The sequence below is a fragment of the Eutrigla gurnardus genome, assembly GCF_963514095.1.
Source record: "Eutrigla gurnardus genome assembly, chromosome: 6".
NCBI classification, from domain to species: domain Eukaryota; kingdom Metazoa; phylum Chordata; class Actinopteri; order Perciformes; family Triglidae; genus Eutrigla; species Eutrigla gurnardus.
The window spans coordinates 11380385-11401596 of record NC_139920.1 but is presented as its reverse complement, the minus strand read 5'-3'; the positions used below and the strand labels follow the sequence as shown (position 1 = coordinate 11401596).

The window sequence follows — 21212 nt, the reverse complement described above, 5'->3', positions numbered from 1 at the left end:
CGTCATCTACGGGGCCCAGACAGGGCCTCCTTTATGGGAGGAAGCTGTCAAAAGAAAGCTCTCCAAACAGGATGGGAGTGGCGGGAAGTACAGACAATCAGACAGACAGGCTGTTAACTAAAGCAACCGTACATCTGCCTGTGGAATGAAACAAGCCACAGGGGCAATACTGCAGAAACAGTTCTTTTAACAAGCCATTGAATGCAGTCTCTTAAACTCTTGAAAGCGTGTTTGTCTTCAGGGAAGAGAACAGAAACCTGTCAGTTAGCTATGATTGTTTTATTTCTTATTAGGAATCAGATTACCACAGGGGGGAAATGACAGGATATGAAACCTGAATTATACTGAATGCATTCCTTTTTTTACATTTCCATTAGTCTGGGTTCCCTGAGGATCTGAGTAAAAATAGTCAATTGCCTCAACAAAAAAAAAAAAAATCCAAAAAAGCTTCAGAGCCAGTTTATAAATCCAGAGTGCACTTTGTATTTTCCGTGTGGAGGATGTCAGATGCTGCAGAACGCAGAGCCGAGCTGTTATTTTTACTTGTTGCCTGCTCTTCACTGATGAAGGTCAGCTTCTTTATGGATCACACCAGAGTGCCCATATGTACAACCAATAACACTTACTGGTGTCAGTGATCCCACAGATGCTCATTAGTGGCCCAACGTTGAGTCCACAAACCAGATCACCCACATCCTTAAAAACATGCTCAAACACACGTGTTACTCAAGTATGTTGTTGACTTTCTAGCGGCTTCCTGTTTTACTTCTCTGAGATACTTCTCTTTAGCTCTCTCTGCCGGTCAGTTGGTCCACAAAACATTTTCTTCTAGGATGCTGAAATTTGGCAGGGAGGTTAAGCTTGTGGGGCTGAAGGTGTGTGTGTTCTTGCTAGTTGGTAAAAAGGGGCTTGTTGCAGAGAAAGTGGTCTATAACCGAAAGATGCATGACTTCCAAATGGATTCTCCCACCATCACCAAAGCCATTAACCGCTGGTCGAAGACACCTGTGGGAGGTATCATTGCCTCAGCGGAGTGTGTGTGTGTGTGTGTGTGTGTGTGTGTGTGTGTGTGTGTGTGTGTGTGTGTGTGTGTGTGTGTGTGTGTGTGTGTGTGTGTGTGTGTGTGTGTGCGCGCGTGCGTGCGTGCGTGCGTGCGCGTGTGCGCGCGTGTGTGCGTGTGCGCATTTATATGGCTCTTTTCTGGTCTTTGATCCCTGAAAGTGCTTTACATGAAACTAAGATGATGAACATTAAATACTGTCAAATTGAGTGTTCGCTTGCCGATGTTAGCATTAAACACAAGTGGCCTACAGCTTCACCAGGCCTCTCACACGGCCGCCTGCTTGTTTCACTGACTAATGTTGTCTCCCTTAAACACCTTTTAATTACTGTTTTAAAAAGTTCTATATGAAATGAATTACTCATTGAAATATATAAATATGCGTCTCACAATATTCATTGCAAAAGAGACATTTCATAGTAGATTTAACATCAGACGGTGCTCTAAAAGTAACTTCCATACAGTCACAGTCAAGTGAAATGCTGTTTGGAGGACACGCTCTGCAGTCGGGCCATAACATGGACCACACTGTGGTTTCATCATCTTGACGATGATGTGATTTAGATACTTCTCTTGTTGCGATTGTATGGAAATATTATGTTCCTCCCAGCCTCCCAGATCATACTCGGCACAACACTTCCATCTCCTGGACAACTGTAGTCATTACATCCTCGAAAAAAAGGTGACCCAGGATGAAAATGCATTCACTCCATTGTGGTGTGAAATCATGCTTGCATGCTCTTATTTTAAGAGTTTGAGACATGATATTATATATATTTATTTATTTTTTATTATGTGGCGAGGCGATAGGCGAGAGTAAATTAAACTACATAAACCAGAAAAGAAACAGAACAACGCCACCCTCGGAATTTCACCCAGGGAATTAGTTTACAGTGCAAGGCACACAGGTACGGTCACTCATCAAAAAGGCATGGGACGTGGTTTCAATGTTATAACATACAAATGTATTAAATAATTTATCTTTTGTTAAAAACAGACTTGTTAACATTCACACTTAAAGCAAGTAAGGGCTTGGAGCCGAGTGAGTGGACTATGACTAGTGTAGGGGGGGGGAGGTTCCACCAAAATAAGAAATCATCAATCATCATGTGGCACACACGGAAGTACACCCGCTCCCAGGACACAGCAAACGAGACAAGGAGGGACACCACCACAAAGACACCAGCACGCCACCACCGGTCTCCAGCAACTAAAAATAGAAATAAACAAATCAGTGGACAATTGACAAAAACAACATTAAACAAAATGATTCAAAAATTAACAAAATATGACTATTGAGCAAATAGACTTGATAACTGCCCACTACTAACTTTTATAATAACAAAATATGGAAACCAAAAAAACAGAAAAACACAATATAATCCAAATAATTAAACAAACTGAGGACTACGAAAATAGTCAAACCAAAGTAATTACCAAATTACTCAAATAATCAAAAACACTTTAACACACTCAGTCACACATCCACGAAGAGCTCAGGTTAAAACACCCGCGATGAGCGCTCCTGGCCGACCTACTCGGGAGGTGTGCGCCCCGAAGGACCGGCGGCAATAGATAGCCTACAATATGCCAGCCAGAGCAGAAACACGTGAGGCAACCACAGCGTGAAGCAGCAGCGAGACGAAGCAGCGGCAAGCAGAGCAGCGGCAAGCCAAGCAGCGTGGAGCCAGCAGCAACGGGGAGCAGCGGCGAGCAAAGTAGCGTGGAGACAAAGTGTCAGTAAACAAAGCAGCAGCGACCCCGATACGCTGATTGCAGATGGTCCTGTTTACGACCAAGCACGGACACCCAAACACACCCGTTCACACAAGAGGAGGGAGGGAGAGAGGACTCCGGCCGCCATCGGCGTTTACCAAGCGAGCCGTACCCCACAGCGCACACGGGAAACCCGAAGCAGCGACAAATAGTCCCCCTGTCGGACCAGACGACCTTCTCCCCGGAAGTGAAACACCAGGGACAGGAGCGCAAAAGGAAAAAGGGAGGTGGGGGAGGGCTGCTTTTATACCAGCCCACCTCATGACGACCACTAGTGGTACTAAACTGTAATGGCACTCAACAATGGCACATCTATGCTGTTACAGTTACAAAGTAGTAATTCTGTTGTTGACCAACAGGTGTCAATCAAACTCAAACTTTTCCTTTGTCTTCAGCCACCTCCAGTTCCTTCCACCTGCGTGCAGGCAGACCGGCAAGTGGGCAAACTGAAGCAGGAAACAACATATCGATCAACTCAGCAGCACTTTGAATACATAACAGACTGATTTGCGACACACTATAATATGACGATTTAATGACTTTTTTCGACATACTATACTGACTTTTTTATGACTTTTTGACTCCGACTTTTTTGTACTAGGATTTTTTCGAGATACTATAGACGTTTTTACACTACGATTTTTTCGACATAGTATACTATGACGTTTTTATACTAAGAGTTTTTCGACATACTATGACGTTTTTATCTTCTTATTTGATTCTTATTCTTATTTTTACATACTATGATTTTTTAAAATCTTTTTTTACATACTTTACTATGACTTCTTTCGACATGCTATACTATGACTTTTTTATTCTTTTTTAAATACTATGATTTTTAGAAATCTTTTTTACATACTATACTATCATTTTTTTCGACACCCTGCTGTTACTAGGTCCGCCGGAACTCGTCATAAACACGCCAAGTTCTCACCACGTCAAGTCGGACACAGGTGCACTTCACTAGGCTTGTTCAGGATGGTCTTGGCTTGACTTGACTTGACTTACCACGCCGACGAGAGCTGCAGGTGTCTGAGGGGGCGGGCTCTAAAAGAGACCGTAGCCAAACGCCGTCAAGTCGGACAGCAAAGTCAACGTGACTATGGTGCTCAAGCGATAGAACACGGCAGCAAACCAAAGAGGATATGTTATATATAAAGTGTGTGTATGTATGTGTGTGTATATATATATATATATATATTACACACACACACACACACACACACACACACACACACACACACACACACACACATACATATATACATAAATACATATATATACATTATATATATATAAAACATATCCTCTTTGGTTTGCTGCTGTGTTCTATCGCTTGAGCACTATAGTCACGTTGACTTTGTTGTCCGACTTGACGGCGTTTGCCTGCCGTCTCTTTTAGAGCCCGCCCCCTCAGACACCTGCAGCTCTCACCGGCGTGGTAAGTCAAGTCAAGTCAAGCCAAGACCATCCCGAACGAGCCTAATGCGCATGCATGATTCGAAACGCGCCTATTGTAGGTGCCATGTAGTGTTTTTTGTGTGTCACATCCGGGGAGGAGTCAGGTGGGGTGGTACGAGTTGTAAAATCAGCTGTTCTTCACCTGTTGTTAATGAATGAACTGAGAGGATGAGGGGGGAAGGTCCTACTTTGCTGACCGCTAACTTACACTGTTTTTGGACAATTTTAGCCTTTATGTGGGATTGCTTCACTGCCTATGTTTTTTTGGCTCAATAAATATGTGAATCGACATTCCCCCGGAGCTTAGTTTTTATTATTCAGAAGTGCGTCCAGCAAGTAAAGTGTTTCCCTCGCTTAGCCTCTCGGCGACCACTATTGTTCCAACCATAGTCGCCTAACCAGGGCCGCCCCTGCCTACAAGCAGAACACGTACAGTGCGTAGGGCCCCGCGATCCAATAGGGGCCCCGTTTTGCACAAAGGATGCGCATATGCACAGTGGGGCGCGCTACTTGATCAGCTGTCAGCGCGAGGCAGGAGAAGAGAGAGGAGAAGAAGAGACCTTTTTTTTTTTTGTAATCTGACACCGCACGCGCCGTCACTGCAATGATTGACAGCAATCGATCTGACCAATCACTGGTCAGATGCACATACGCTGCAGGCACTTGTCAAGCAGCTGCAGGTGAAGACGTGATGGCTTCGAAAACAACCTACGAGTCAGGCGCGAGCAAGAGGGGAAAAAAAGCAAAATAAAAGGAAACTCGTGCTTCTCTCGAAGGTCTAACTTCAGTTAACGCAGGTAACGCTGTTAATGGTGTTAACGGACATTAACGGCGCCGTTAACGCCGTTAATTAACGACGCCGTTGATGTCCGTTAACGCTGTTAATGGTGTTAACGGCCCAGCACTAGTAAAAATGTAAAACTTTGTAAAACTGATTAATCCAGGTGTGCCTGACCATTGTTGTGAGGTCAGACACACCTGGATTAATTAATCAATTGGTCCAATAATAGGCGCGTTTCGAATCATGCATGCATGCATTTGCCTCGCAAAACCAGGCATTCTGGGAAAAAAACGTCACAAATGCTGGGGTGCAGTAGAATAGTCAAAAAATAAGGGCCTAACTCCTATTCCTATCTCCTATTCCTTGACCTCTGGGAAAACGTCACAGGGTTAAGGAAAGGCGATAGGAGAACTCAAAAGGATTTAGGAAAAGTCTACCGCGGTGCTCAGAGAATCCGACCGGACTTTCACTAAGCTACGTCATTAAAACGCGGCCGCTGATGATTGACAGCTGATGATCGGCACCGGTGATTGACGTGCGTCTGCGCTGGATAAACTACAATAATGGACTACAAAAAGCGCATCGTCCACTTTTCCACATGTTGGTTTTATCAACAGCTGGTTCACTGACCGGCTTCAGTTCCAGCAGCTCCTCCTTCCTGTTTGACCGGTTCCTTTATTTACTTTTCATTTGTGGTTTTAGTTTCGTTTTTGTCAAACATTTGTAACATGATTGAAGTAAATAAAAAAAAACCATTCAATTAGTATCACTGTCCACACACATTTATTATCACTATTCCAATTACTATATGTCTGCTTGAAAGTCATTGTTAAATATGTAAATGCACATATCGTTTGTTTTCATTAACGGCCGAGGTGTGCGGCACTTTAAATGTTGCTCTCGCAAAGAATTGTGGGTCGGCGTAATCTCCTTTCCTATCGCATAGGAAGGTCCGTTGCATCCTATGCTAAAGGAGCTCTGAAAGGAAGCATTGGAACTCCTTTCCTTTGCATTTAGAGAATTCGAACAGCTCTTATCATGGCGGCCACTTGTTTACTTCCGGGTCACTTCTTCAGTTAGGAACCTTCCTAAGCAAAAAAGACTATTCGACTGCACCCCCAGTGATAACTTCCCTTTGCGACATGTCACATGACTTTAAAAACTCGCGGTATCTCCAGGATACGTCCCTCCGCATGCTTTTCTGTGCAGCGTCTCAAATAAGTGTGGACATAAGACACTCCCCTCAACGTTGCCCTAGTTGGTTAGAATTACCACGTGGTATTTCCCACGTGAGAAAATTCCTCAGCCTCCGTCAACAACGGGAGTTCAAATGCCTCGGCTCGAATTCGTCAGCGACGAAGAAAGCCAAGCGTCACTAGTTAGACCATATTCTTTGTGCAAAGTCCGTGAAGCTTCGTGAAGCATTTTCTTTATTTTCTGAGCCCAATAGATGGCGCTCTCTGTTCAACAAAGGGTTGAAAGCAACGGAAATATATCGGCCTTCAACCCACTACACTATTTTGTTTGTTTGTTTTTTAGATTTTGGGATGAACTGCCCCTTTTTAGTAAGAGGAAAATGACTTCTCCCCACGAGTGGTCACAGAGCCATTGTTCAGCCTGAAGCAAATAAAATGTAGGTTGAAAAAGTTTGCCCCCCTGAAAAAATGTAATGCCCCCCCTTAATTTTTTTTCTGCAGCCGGGTCTGGACGGCAGCCAAACGCCGTCAAGTCGAACAACAAAGTCAACGTGACTATGGTGCTGAAGCGATAGAACACAGCAGCAAACCAAAGATGATATGCTATATATATATATATATATATATTACACACACACACACACATACATATATACATAAATACATACATACACACACACACACACACACACACACACGCAAGGCAACATGTGGAAGGCATTCTTTTTTTCCAGTATATTTGTATTATCAGTCTATGTTTGTATTAACCAGACCTCACATATAATAGGCCTACTCACAACACAATGCACGGAACTTAAGATCAAGTCATGAGATCAATGCGACCAAAATAAAAAGTATCATTTCACTACAAGGTGGCCGCCGAGTGCGGACCTGAACACACGTCATTGAACTTTTAACCAATGAGAACCATTCCGCTGTAGCGGAGGTGTGGACAAGCCGGTTGCAGCCGTCGTAGACCGCGCTGCCAAGCGCTGCAAGAAGCGGCTCTTAAAAACTTGTTCCCGCGATGTTTTGGGTCACGTGATATGGTCGCGACCCTGCGACGTCTTTGCAGTCGGCTGCTAAGTCGGACACAAATTCTAGCCATCATGCATCGCTTTCAACCCACAATACATCACGTTAGGTAGCGCGCTGCAGGCGGCTACATCAAGTCGAATTCGCCTACTGTAAGACAGGAAATAAACGAGCTGGCTTATTTCAGGAAGTAATGGAGCTGTGCATATAGCCCATTCAGTGTGAATGTAGGTTTATATTTTTGTTCTTACTAATAAAGGTTGTCAAGTTCAATGGCATTTCATTATACTTTTTCGCTTAGGGCCCCATTTTGGTCAGGGGCAGCCCTGCACCTAACAGTCATAATATAGTATGTCAAAAGTCATGAAAACGTCATAGTATGTCAAAAGTAGCAATAAAAAAGTCATAGTATATAGCAAGTCGAAAAACGTCATAGTATAGTATGTCAAATTCATAAAAACGTCATAGTATAGTATTTAAAAAAAATTACAGTATAAAAATGTTAGAGTATATTATCTTGAAAAAAAAAAGAGAAAAAAAGTGTTAGTATAGTAAGTCAATTCATAGTATGTGTAAAAAGTCATACTACATCTAAATAGTCACAGTATAGTTTGTCGAAAAATTCATGAAGTCACAGTATAATATGTCAAAAAGTTACTGTATAGTTTTCAAAATCACATAATAGTACGTCAACAACGCTATTTAAAAGTCATAGTATAGTTCATTCATGAGACAAGAAAATGAAGATAAGATAATTGTTTATTATAATCAGATGTTGCGTCATATGCTCAGATGAGGAGACTTCCCTGAGCAGCAGTAAGATAATTCCCACTGTGGAGATTTATTTATTTTTATTTATTTATATCGGGCATGTCAGTTTAATCATCATCATCACACATCTTTGTTCAAATAATACAATACACATGGCCGAAAGGGAAAGCGGGAGAAGCCAAGGCTTATCTAGTCCCGCCCCCATTACCCACAGGATAAAATCGTCATCATAATATTATCTTATCTTTTGCATTTTTCATTTGACATAACATTTTCTTTTACTTGTGATGCTGACGATGATTCTGCTGAGACTGGTGTGGTGTGGAGGCTGATAAATCTGGGGAGGCTGATTAACGGCTGCTAAACATACTAAAGGAAGGATAGGACAAACATATTTAAGGAGAGACACTAACAATGAAGATGAAGGTGTGTCATTGGGTAAATTGCTATTTGGTAGAAGAGACAAGCTGATGAGAACGGCTGATTTCATGATTCACAGACCCAACTATGATAGCAAGGAAATGATGAGCATGTGTGTGGAGTGAATGGCGGGATGTGTGAGAAATGATAGCGTAAGCATGTCAAAATATAGTCTTCCTGGCTGAACCTATCCTAGTCATAAAATAGTATATGTCAAATGAGTTAATCAGTAGTTAAACTCAGTGTTATCTCTTTATACATCGAGCAGGACTAGAACTCATTATTTTCAGAGTCAATGAATGTGAGAATCCAAACATCACCAGGAGCAAGTGTTACAGCGCCACAGTGGAAAGGAAAAAAACTGCCTTTAGGCAGAAACCCTGAGCCAACCAGGTTCTTGGGTCCATTTCCATTTGATAAAAAATGTAATGCAAATGTCATGAAATAGTAGATTGTACAAAAGTAAAAATGTAATGTAAGGGAAATGTAATGTGAAATTACGGGTGTTTTTGCTTGCATTTTGAATGATGGTGAACCTTGGAGTTAAATTGGATTCAATGAGGCAACTTTTATACTTGGATGATGTACTGGGAAATGGTTCATGTGTCACAAAAAAATAATTTGTTTTAATTATTTAATGGTGGTTATGCTTAGGCTGGGTGAACCCTGCCTGAACTTCCGGGAAATTTGGATTTCGATCGGCAGTTTAGGCTGGACACCCTCAGGCTTACTTTCGCTGTTACATTGCCAGAATCTTTGGCTCCAATCAGAAACGGCCATTCTCTCCTGGCACGCTATTGGCCGGTGACATGACGATGACGAAACACAATGGGCATCGTTCATTTGAACGATGCCCATTGATCCCGCCTCTTGAGCAGTAGAAACAAAGCGCAGCTTCCCCAGACTAATGTTCAATCTTAAAAGATTGACCTTAGTATGGTGAAAACCAGACTAGGTTATGCTTACACTGATGTTAGATTCTTCAGTTTGTGCTGTTGAAGAGGAAATATTTACCTCAAGTCAATATTTGAGACTTCACCTGCATCCTCGATGACTGTTTGCCCAGAGGCCTTCTTCATTTTCCAGTTTGGAAATCCTGGAATCCTAAATGCTCTCTGACTTGTTCCCTGGAGCGACAGGTGTCTCATCAGGTTTTTGGTCTGTGTCAGCTGGTGTGCTTTACGTTGAGAAGAACACAGTGGGTATTGGGATCGCCAGCCAACGCCATCATGGTCAGTCTGCTTCAAACGCAGTGCGTTTCCTCTCTGAGGAACTCCAGAATGACTTTAAGAGCCGCTGCTCTGGGCTTCAGTAAGAGAAACTACATCAGCGACAGGACGCCTTCAACAGAGTATCTGCACTAAAGTCTTGTACCATCGATGCATTACCAGAAGAGTCTACCCAAGTAAGGAGCCACAAACACATTTTCACATTACAGTTGACACATGTAAACCAGTAAATGAGTAATTTACCATCTGTGATAAGTTTAATACATGCTCATGGGACATCTATTGTTCTGTAGACGTAAAGTGTGAATTCAGGTTATTCAGGGTTGGAAAGGGACGTTTGTTCAACATCTTCTCATCAACTACATAAATGTTTCTTAGATGATCCAATAGGAATCGAGACACGTATGAAACCGTCTTATTTCAGCTTCTTAGTTTAACTACTTCTTTCAAAAGTAATGTCACAGATATTGTCACAGTGTGTAAATGACGGAGGTATGGACCTAAAACAAGTGCAGCCAATTTGATGGAGCTGAATTAATAGTAGCCTTATCTATATTTTACAGGTGCTATGCTTAAGTTTCTCACCACAAGCAGCACAGACTCCAGCCAGTCAGCCAGTGGAGGGACAGAGCCAGCTTCATGTAGGACAGGCACAGATGAGCCAACATTGAAGACTGTATGATTGGTTGTTTACACATTTAGTTTGACCAACAGTTGCCGACAGGGCAATATGTTTAAAGGGGGGATGAGTGGAAGCACTGGGTGTTAGGTGCGACTGTTGACATTTTTTGGAGTTCAGTTAGGAGGGCCACTTAGCAGAATTTTGCCTAGGGCCCCATGGAGGTCTGAACCGGCTCTGTCCCCCCAGGCACAAAAAGAAAGTGGCTGCACCTGAAAATTAAACATAAGAATTTTGCGTAAATACGTAGACTAAGGCATATGGTTTTAATAATATTTCACATATTAAACAGTAAATATAAGCTTCTATTTCAATACAGAAATGTCCTTAGACATTTCAGAAATCTCACTTTCGCAAAAACAGAGCTCTGCAAAGAATCTGCATTATGTCTGCGATATGAAATGTTGAAAATGTTGTTTAGATATGTGATCAGTAGGAAAAACGGTGATCAAAATTCTTTCGACACAAAGCTGCTAGAATCACTTTTATTTCCATATCAATGAGGTTGACGAGGACAGATGTCTGAATTCATATTGGATCATCAAAGAAAGATTCATGTAGTCGTTGAAACGATGTTGACCAAACATCCCGTTCCAACCCCGAATAACCCTGAAAGGTGTGGTGAAGCTCAGGTATGGAGTATTAACAGTTATGATGGGCACTTTTACAAACACGTCATTGTGTTACAGCCAGTGTTGGTAATAACGGCGTAAGAGCACAGCAACCGTAAAAACACAGCAATCCATCAATAGTGTCAAATATAAAAACCAATAATCTGTTCTGCCCTGTGACATTAAGGCTACCCATACCGAAGCTGGCGGATACTCTCAGGAGGTATTTAGCTGCCCAGAAGATTCTGTTGGATGATGACCAGTTCAGGTAGGTTTTTAAAAAGACAATCACTTTTTGACAATTTCATATTTGAAACTTGCTTATCTATTCTCACTTAAATCTTATTTGGACGATCTTGGTTGTGTATCCTTAGAACAACAGAGAAACTTGCACTGGATTTCCAGAACGGTGTGGGGAAGCAGCTGCAGGAGAAACTGGTAGCTCAAGACAAAATCAATAAGCACACAAGCTACAGCTCAGGTGAATCTGCCATTCTGATAACTACCCTGAATTTGAATGCATCTCATATTTGTACAATCACTAATGATTCTGGTTAAATAACTCCTTTTCTTCAGGACTATGGTTTGACCGCTTCCTTTGTACTCGTGCCCCTTTGGTGTTGAATAACAACCCCATTTTGGTATTAAAGCCTGACCCTAAAACAGAGTACAATGACCAGCTTGTTCGGGCAACTAATGTGGTGTGTTCAGCAGTCCGCTTCATGAAAACACTACGAGCTGGATTTCTGGAGCCAGAGATTTTCCACCGCAACCCAGCAAAGAGTGACACAGATGGTTTCAAAAGGTTCATCCGCTGGGTCCCGTCCTCTCTGTCTTGGTATGGAGCTTACATGGTGAATGCTTCCCCCATGGACATGTCTCAGTACTTTCGCCTCTTCAACACAACTCGGATCCCTAAGATTGGGAGAGATGAGCTCTTCACAGAGGAGACAGCGTGACATCTCCTCGTAATGAGGAAAGGCAACATGTACATGTTTGACGTTGTAGACAGAGATGGGAATCTAGTGAAGCCTGCGGAGATTCAGTCCCATTTTAAGTACATTTTGTCCGACCCAACGCCAGCAGCTGCCTTTCCTCTCGGGGTCCTGACCAGCGAGGACAGGGATGTGTGGGCCGGGCTGAGAGACAAACTGATAGCGGCTGGAAACGCAGAGGTTTTACGGATTGTTGACAGCGCTCTCTTCTGTCTCTGTCTGGATGATGAAAGCATGAGGGACAAAAACCACCTCTACCACAACATGCTGCATGGCGACGGCTGCAACCGGTGGTACGACAAGTCCTTCAGTCTCATTCTGACCAAAGACGGACAGGCAGCCATTCATTTTGAACACTCCTGGGGCGATGGGAGAACTCTGCTTCGATTTCAGAATGAGATCTTCAAAGATATGACGGAGCGGCCGCAGGTCCACCCGGGCTCGGCTGCTGCTGCTGTGGATTCAGCGTCTGCTGTGCACAGACTGCAGTTCAACCTGGACAGCGAGTTGGAGAGTGGCATCAACAAAGCCAAGGACAACTTTGACTCAACTGTATCAAAACTCAGCATTGATAACATGAGGTTCGAGAAAGGCAAGGCACAGTTAAAGAAGAGCAAGTTGAGTCCAGATGCTATAGTCCAGCTGGCTTTTCAAATGGCTTTCCTGAGGCAGTATGGACAGACGGTTATCTCGGATGAGGCCTGTAGCACTGCAGCGTTCAGACATGGCCGCGTAGACACCATCCAGACAAACACCATACACACACAACGATGTTCACACGCCTTTGTTCGCCAGCCAGGCAAACACAGCGTGGAACAACTACAGGCCATGCTGACCGAGTGCTCTAAGTGTCATCGTCAGCTCATCAAGGAAGCTTCTATGGGTGTGTATATGACATGTCTACTTGCTTTTGAAGAATTACAAGTGTGTTATTTGTGAACTATTCAAAGTGTTGTCCTGTAGACACATTTCTGAAAACATGCCCTGAAGGATTTTCATTACACTTTCACTGTAAGATATTCCTCCCCTAAGTAATGTTATAAGGTGCTTAGGAAATCATGTGTCCAGTTAATATCTTCCAATATGTTCTCCTAAGATAACGACTATGTTGCTGTGTATGTGCACAAGATTTCCTTTTTTAAATAAGGGATTTCGGAATTGGTCTCACAACAAACAGACGCCCTTTGGTCTTGCTGAACTCACCATTGCTTTTGTTTCTCACTAGGTCAAGGTGTTGAGTGTCACCTGTTTGCTCTGCAACACCTGGCCAATTCAAAGAACCAGGCTCTGCACAGCTTTTACACAGATCCAGCGTTCGCTGCCTTGTACAACAGCATCATCGCCACCAGCACCATCACTAGTCCAGCAATGGTTTCCATTGCCTTTGGCCCGGCGGTACCTGATGGTTTTGGTATTGGCTACAGTGTCCATGAAGACTGGATCGGCTGCACTGTGTCAAGCTACCCGACTCGAAATGTCCATGAATTCCTGCAGTGTGTCCACAAGTCCTTACAGGACATTTTCACTGTTGTGGAAGGGAAGGCACTCAGCTAAGAAACAAGTGTTTGTCATCAAAATGTTTGATTTAAGGAGCAGTGGTGAGTGCAATAATCATTCTCATCTTCTTTTCTTGGTTTTTGTCTTGTGAACTTCTTGTTTTATTTTGAAAATCAAACTCTCGTTTCAGGCCACTTGCCCTTCGACATGTGTCCCCGGTCTGATGTCATCCCTGATTCCTGATTGTTTCCACCTGTTTCCCTCTCATACACTACTTCCCCTCTGTTAAATAGTCTGTGCCAGTGCGTCTCTTTCCTTCGTCTGTCGATCACCCCAGCCCTTAGTCGCAGTCTTGCCTTGTTAAGTATCGATATTCATGTTTGATTTTTGTTCTGTAATGCCTCAAATAGAGTGATGATTTTTGTTTTAAATTTTTGATAGTACAGATCAGTTCTCGTTTTCAGTTTAGCGTTTTCTTTTCCTCCCTTTTTGGAGTGATTTTGATTTCTTCATTTTCTCGGTTATGTAGAACAGTCAGGTTCAGGTTTCATAGCCCATTTATTGGTCTCTCTGTCTTGATAGCCAAAGATTTACAGAATAAAAGCCTGTTGAATTTTGATTCTGCCCTGCATCTGAATCCTCTTTTTAGACCAGGTCTGAAATATTTTTGTTTGTTATTAGATGATTGAGACTTGAAATGTGTTCTTTGAAGGGTTTATCTTGTTTATCAAAATTCATGAGCATTTTGAAAAACAAAGTTTATATAGCCAGCCACTGAATGAGTGTCATGACATTAAATATAAAAACTGGAAAGAATGTTATTGGTATGTTGTTAAATGTGAATACTATTACCATTAAACTGATTAAATCCAAGACATTTGTCTCTCAAGTCAGCAGTGTACTGTAGCCTGATGTTAGGTGCTTTGTTTATTAAACACAGTGACATAAAAAGAGTGCTCGTTTTTATGTAGCAGCAGTTTTTCAACACAGATTACAATATGCAGTCAGTTGCTGCGCCTTATTAAAATGTTGAAAAAAAAAATATTATTCCCAAAATCAAAAGTGAAAAAAGGAACAGTAATCCCACATCCATCCATCCATCCATCCATCCATTGTCTACCGCTTATTCTGTATTCAGGGTCACGCGGGGCCTGGAGCCGATCCCAGCTGTTTTTATCTATTTTTTTAGTGATGTCCAAATGAAGCTTCGTGAGACATTTTCTTTATTTTCTGAGCCCAATAGACGGCGATGTCTGTTCAACAGAGGGTTGAAAGCAATGGAAATATATCGGCCTTCAACCCTTTGTTGAACAGAGAGCGCCATCTATTGGGCTCAGAAAGTAAAGAAAATGCTTCACGAAGCTTCATTTGGACATCACTACTATTTTTACATGACTTTTTTTGACATGTTATACTATGACTTTTTATTCTTTTTTACATACTATGATTTTTAAAAATCTTTACATACTATACTGTCATTTTTTTCGACACACTACTATTAGTATGTTGAAAAAGTCATGAAAACCTCATAGTATATTATGTTGAAAAAGTCATGAAAACGTCATAATATAGTATGTCGAAAGTCATGAAAACGTCATAGTATGTCAAAAATAGCAATAAAAAAGTCATAGTATATAGCAAGTCGAAAAACGTCATAGCATAGTTTGTCAAATTCATAAAAACGTCATAGTATAGCATTTAAAAAAAATTACACTGTAGAAATGTTATAGTATATTATCTCGAAAAAATACGATAAAAAGTGTTAGTATAGTAAGTCAATTCATAGTATGTTGAAAAAAGTGTTGAAAAAGTCATGAAAACCTCATAGTATATTATGTTGAAAAAGTCATGAAAACGTCATAATATAGTATGTCGAAAGTCATGAAAACGTCATAGTATGTCAAAAATAGCAATTAAAAAGTCATAGTATATAGCAAGTCGAAAAACGTCATAGCATAGTTTGTCAAATTCATAAAAACGTCATAGTATAGCATTTAAAAAAAATTACACTGTAGAAATGTTATAGTATATTATCTCGAAAAAATACGATAAAAAGTGTTAGTATAGTAAGTCAATTCATAGTATGTTGAAAAAAGTAATTATACTATCTATCTAAATAGTCATAGTATAGTTTGTCGAAAAATTCATGAAGTCACAGTATTATGTGTCAAAAAGTTACTGTATAGCTTTCAAAATCACTAGTGATGTCCAAATGAAGCTTCGTGAAGCATTTTCTTTATTTTCTGAGCCCAATAGATGGCGCTCTCTGTTCAACAAAGGGTTGAAAGCAATGGAAATATATCGGCCTTCAACCCTTTGTTGAACAGAGAGCGCCATCTATTGGGCTCAGAAAATAAAGAAAATGCTTCACGAAGCTTCATTTGGACATCACTAAAAATCACATAATAGTACGTCAACAATGCTAGTAAAAAGTCATAGTATAGTTCATTCATGAGACAAGAAAATTAAGACAAGATAATTGTTTATTATGATCAGATGTTGCGTCATATGCTCAGATGAAACTTCCCTGAGCAGCAGTAAGATAATTCCCACTGTGGAGATGATGCTGATGATGATTCTGCTGAGAATGGTGTAGCCCAGGCTATAAAGTGACATTATTTTGTTGAAACTATTCCTTTAAAATAATTCCTTTTTATTTGTGAAAGAAACAATTTAGGGGAAAGTCATTAAAATTCTAAAAGCAGTTTATTTTCTTTTGGAATAAATGAATAGATGATTCATGAATAGTTCATTTTATTTTGAAATATATTAATTCATTGAAATTGATTTATATGCACCAACAACTGTTAAAAACGGAGTTAAAAATGGTTAAAATGGAGAAAAGGAGAAATAGAGGGAAATAGGAAAAAAGAGTTGCTACAGAGGGCTACGTAGAACGAGCCAATCAGTGAACCCCGGCGAGCTCAGGTGATCAAACCCGTAGGGTCACGTTCAGTCGGTTCTGCGGTCATGTTCACCTCCGCTGCCTCATGTGCTATCTGATCCAAACCGAGAGTAAACCCGTTGCCATCCATGGGGTAAGACATGAAAATAATGTTCCAAACCGAGTTGTAGTAATTCTTGACGATGATAAGCACTGGTTGACCGGTATACTGTCAACATTTAAACTTTGTAGAGCTCCGTGAGACCGGATGATTTCCGCCGACCTGGCGAGGGTAAATGCTGAAACCGTGCTCCTAGCTTGATCACTCGGTGAGTGAAAATACCCCTTAACCTGTTCGGTTAACTTGGAATGTATCTCATATTCATGTGTAACCTGTTTGGTTGTGTGTAAAGCAGCTAAAAGCTAGTTAGTCTGCGCAGATAGCCATGAAAAAAAGCTAACGGTGCTAACGGTGCTATAGCCACCATAGACTGTGTGTTGTGATGCTAATGGGCCATTGACTTGTGTATAGCCCCTTAGCTCATTTGGGGCCCTAGTTTCGTAGACCAGGCGCAGTCAGCTTTCAGCGCACCTGCGCCGCGCCGACGGGGTGTGTCCGCCTGGATTTTGCAAGTTTCGTGCACCGCGCAGGCTCGCGCAGGCACACCTCCCGTCTCGCCCACCGGCGCAAGTGGGAAAGAGGGAGGAGAAGAAGGCGTGAGTGGGAGACGAGGAGGAGACGAGGAGGAGACGAGGCGTGGACTGGGATTAATACAGCCGATTCAGATCTTCACCAATCAAATGAGCTCCTCTCCTCTCCTTTAATGCGTTCAGTGGGGGTTCAGTGCAAGTTCCGTCACTTGACAACCCGATGACAGAAGCAGCGCCGCCGCTCCCACAACGCGCATCACGCGCTGTGCGTGCGTATCATAATAATAACAATGCCGATATTATAAAAAACAGGATAGAGAGAGGGAGATGTTTTGGTCCGAGAGTTTCCGTTACGCGTGCCATCCGCCTTTGATCTGACGTCAGATGTGACGGGACAATCTATATAGATATAAATTCACGTGTTGATTCAATCAGTTGCATTAAATAGTGTTTGTTGTGATTAATTCTTGCATTTAAATGTGCCTGGAACTGTGGAAACCTGCCTGTGAGGTCTCGGTGACGTGTGCGCACTGCGCGCCGTCAGCCAAACTTCCACTCCGCCAGCTGTGATTCGCATTGAATGAATGGACTTCATTTACACCTTGCGCCTTGCGCCGAAAGTAGACCAGGTTGGAGCTGGCGAGCTTTCAGCGCAGTCTCGGCAAGGCTTTTTGCCACGAAACTTCCGCTAAATGTGTGACGCCTCCCCCTGCTGCGCCGCCACACCCATCTAGGCGCAGGCGATCCACCAAACTGCCAAACTGACCGTGCGCAAGGCTGCGCGGGTCGAAACTTGCATTGCGCCAGCTCCGCCACCCTGCGCCGCCCTGCGCTGCGCCACGAAACTAGGGCCCATAGTGTCATATGCAAATTATTGTTTTATTGTGTTTTATAGTTGTTTACTTCAGAATATTTTTCCAAGCTGTTGTTCAACTACATATGTTGAGAGAATAAGATGATGGTGAGACTATTGATATGTGTGTGTGCTTGTGGTAAATGCAGAGGTAAATGTTTGGTGCAGTTTCTCACTGTTACCGGTATAAGGGGAGACATATAAGCAGTACTCGAGTTGAGGGGGGATGCGGGGGGATGGCATCCCCCTTGGAATAAATATGGTCAAAATCATCCCCCTTCTGAAACGGCCATCCCCCCTTCCCATCCCCTGCATAATTTTATCAATGAATGTGGAAATATTACCACTATTTCAATATTTACTTTTTGCGCGTATTGAGTATGCTAAAAATACAGTGGATGAGTTTTTTTTTTAAATTGCCATCACATCAGTCAGCGACATAGCAGCGCCGTGCTGGTGGTGATTTCAGCATCATGGCCAAGCGACAAGGACAGCTTGATCTACAGGACTTCGGATTTAAGAGGGCAAAAAGTAGCACTGAAGGTAAGTCAGGAGTCAGGAATACTTTTGATATGTCACCAAAGGTGGACTCTCTGGACAGAGGCGATGACAACACAGTTAACAATGTACATTACATGCATCTAGCTAGCTAACGTCAGGTCAGAGTTTATGTATGGTCTGCAATTCGCACTGAAGACGCTGACGTTTAGCAGGTAGGCACTTTATTCTGGACAAATTCAATGAGAGCAAAAGTTCAGGATTCTGTCTTTATTCAGAAGCAGCCTCGCTCAGTCAGGGAGAATGCAGACGGAGGAATGCGAAATGCTATAGCCACCACTATCCAATAGAGGGCGCACTTACCATGAAATGGCTGAACATTACAAGATTTTGGTGAAATAAACTCGCATACATAGCCACAAAATAGAAAGGGGAAAGGTTAAAAGGTTACACCTGGAATATCTTACTGGAATAGTAAGGATTGTTCTAATTGAATATGGGGCTAGGGGACAGCCCACTTATTTTATCCAAAAAACATAACTTGACAGCACTTTTGAAGAGGAGGAAATGTAACCCTAACTGGTCAGTTATTAATTTTACTTCCCCTCTTTTGTCTATTGTTTTGCCACCTCAAGTTTAAGAAATGTCAGGTGGTGTTATGTATTTGTATTATATGTATTATTTTCAGATTTTGTAAATGGTGCATTTGTTTAATTCATTTGTTCTTGTACTTGAATTAAAATGAACTACACTTGAGAGGATTCATGTTAATTTACAATGTTTTGTACGGTTTTGTTTCAACATTTAATAAATGTATTCCCAATAGACTTATAGGTATCATGAGTCTTGCACCCTGTGGGAAAATGTGTCCTCTGCATTTACCCTAACTACTGTATGTAGGAGCAGTGGTAGCCATGCCAGCCTGGGGACCAAGCATATTTGACACATAATATATCCATAACATGCATGTTGTTTTAGAGTAATAGAATATAATAATTATTTGTGCTTAAACAATAATCAAAAGGGTACACCATTGTTCTTCCACCATATACGGCGTCATCAACACAAATGATCTCTCCAACGTTAAAATCCACCATCCCCCCTGATTTTTTTCTGTACTTTTTAAGTACTGCATATAAGCACATTAGGCCTTGATGCCTCTAAATTTCCATGAGTTTCTCTGAATTTAACGCAGTTTTCTACAAAAATTAAAGGGGTACTATGCAATATTTTTTTGTTTTGTTAAATGATATTTTCTGTGTTACTAATGTAACTACGACTGTTTGAGGTCTTGAAACAGTTATTAATGTGGTTACAATACTTGAATATAATTATAAAATGCACTTTGAATGTATTTATAGTTTCACAACTGTAGATTAATATTTGAACTGAAGATTTTTGTTGTACAACTGAACCTTTTGAGAGCATGATTTTATCCAGTTAAGGCAAGGCAACTTTATTTGTATAGCACATTTCATACACAAGGCAGACTCAAAGTGCTTCACATCATACAACAAAGTGAAAAAAAAATAGAAGAATTAAAAGAAAATAAAGGCAAATTTAAAAATGCATTACAGAAAGAAAGGAGAATAAAAACATATTTGAAATAATTAAAAACAGTGCAGACATTAAAAGATTTAGCAGAAAGCTATGGTGAACATAAAAGTTTTCAGTCTTAAAGTTTTAAAAGTGGTCAGAGTTGGGGCAAGTCTTACATCTTCAGGAAGTTTATTCCAGCCATTTGTTGCATAGTGACTAAATGATGCTCTCCCGTGATTGTTGTTTACTCTGGGAATCACTAACAGATTGGTCTCAGAAGATCTTAGTGGTCTAGAAGGCTTATGTAGTGGGAGCATATCAGTGATATACTTCGGTCCTAGACCATGTAGTGATTTATATGTGAGCAGGAGGATTTTGAAATCAGTCCTCTGACATACAGGGAGCCAATGTAAGGATTTAAGAATTGGTGTAATGTGCTCAAATTTTTTGGTCTTTGTAAGAACTCTAGCAGCAGCGTTCTGAACAAGCTGTAGCTGCCTGACAGTTTTTTTCGGAAGACCTGCAAGGAGACCATTACAGTAGTCTAGCCTACTAGTAACAAAGGCATGTACAAGTTTTTCTAAGTCTTGAGCTGACATGAGCCCTCTAAGTCTTGCTACATTTTTTAGGTGATAGTAGGCTGATTTTGTTACTGATTTAACGTGACTGTCGAAATGTAAATCAGAATCCGAATGTAACCGAATGATATATGGCGTCTATTCATTTTGGTTCTTTGATGTCCTCGTTTGTCTGTTTTGCGACAGGTAGGGCGATCGCGGCAGGTGTGACACGCCCCTTTCCGGCACCTGTAGTGCCGCCGTGGCCTCGGCCGCTAATGCGGGGTGGTTTATATACCCCCCGGTTATTTAGTCTCTCTCTCTCTTCTGCCGAAGCGGGTGCTGCGTGTTGGCAGCTCCGCCGAGTCATCGTATCCCGGCGTCTGTGCGGTTTTCCGCAGTATAGCGCAGTCTCATGACGTGACGAGGTAATAAGATGCTGCGCTGACGGTCCTTTGTTGTAGGTTGGCGTGGTGGGCCGGGATGGTGTGGGTGTGTGTGTCCCCCTGTCCGGTTAGCTGCTTTGGTTTTTGAAGCTTGTCTGGCGTTGGGCTGCTGTGTGCCCTGTCTTGCCTCCAAACTCTTGCCTCCAAACGTTTGCCTTTAATGCCTAGCCTCTCCTTTTACTAGCCTTGCTCTGTGTATTTAGCCTCTGTTTTATGAGCCTTGCTCTGGGTAGTTAGCCTCTGTTTTATTAGCCTCGCTTTGTTTAATTAGCG

At 41.9% G+C, this 21212-nt stretch overlaps 1 pseudogene across 1 annotated transcript; it reads left to right on the top strand.

Annotated features, from left to right (window-relative positions):
• The first annotated feature begins 9729 nt into the window (after positions 1-9729).
• LOC311015267 (carnitine O-palmitoyltransferase 2, mitochondrial-like) lies at positions 9730-13833 on the top strand (annotated as a pseudogene). Its single transcript has 6 exons — positions 9730-9905; positions 11207-11287; positions 11394-11500; positions 11596-12897; positions 13240-13612; positions 13702-13833. The product of its transcript is annotated as a carnitine O-palmitoyltransferase 2, mitochondrial-like (transcript).
• The last annotated feature ends 7379 nt before the right edge of the window (positions 13834-21212 follow it).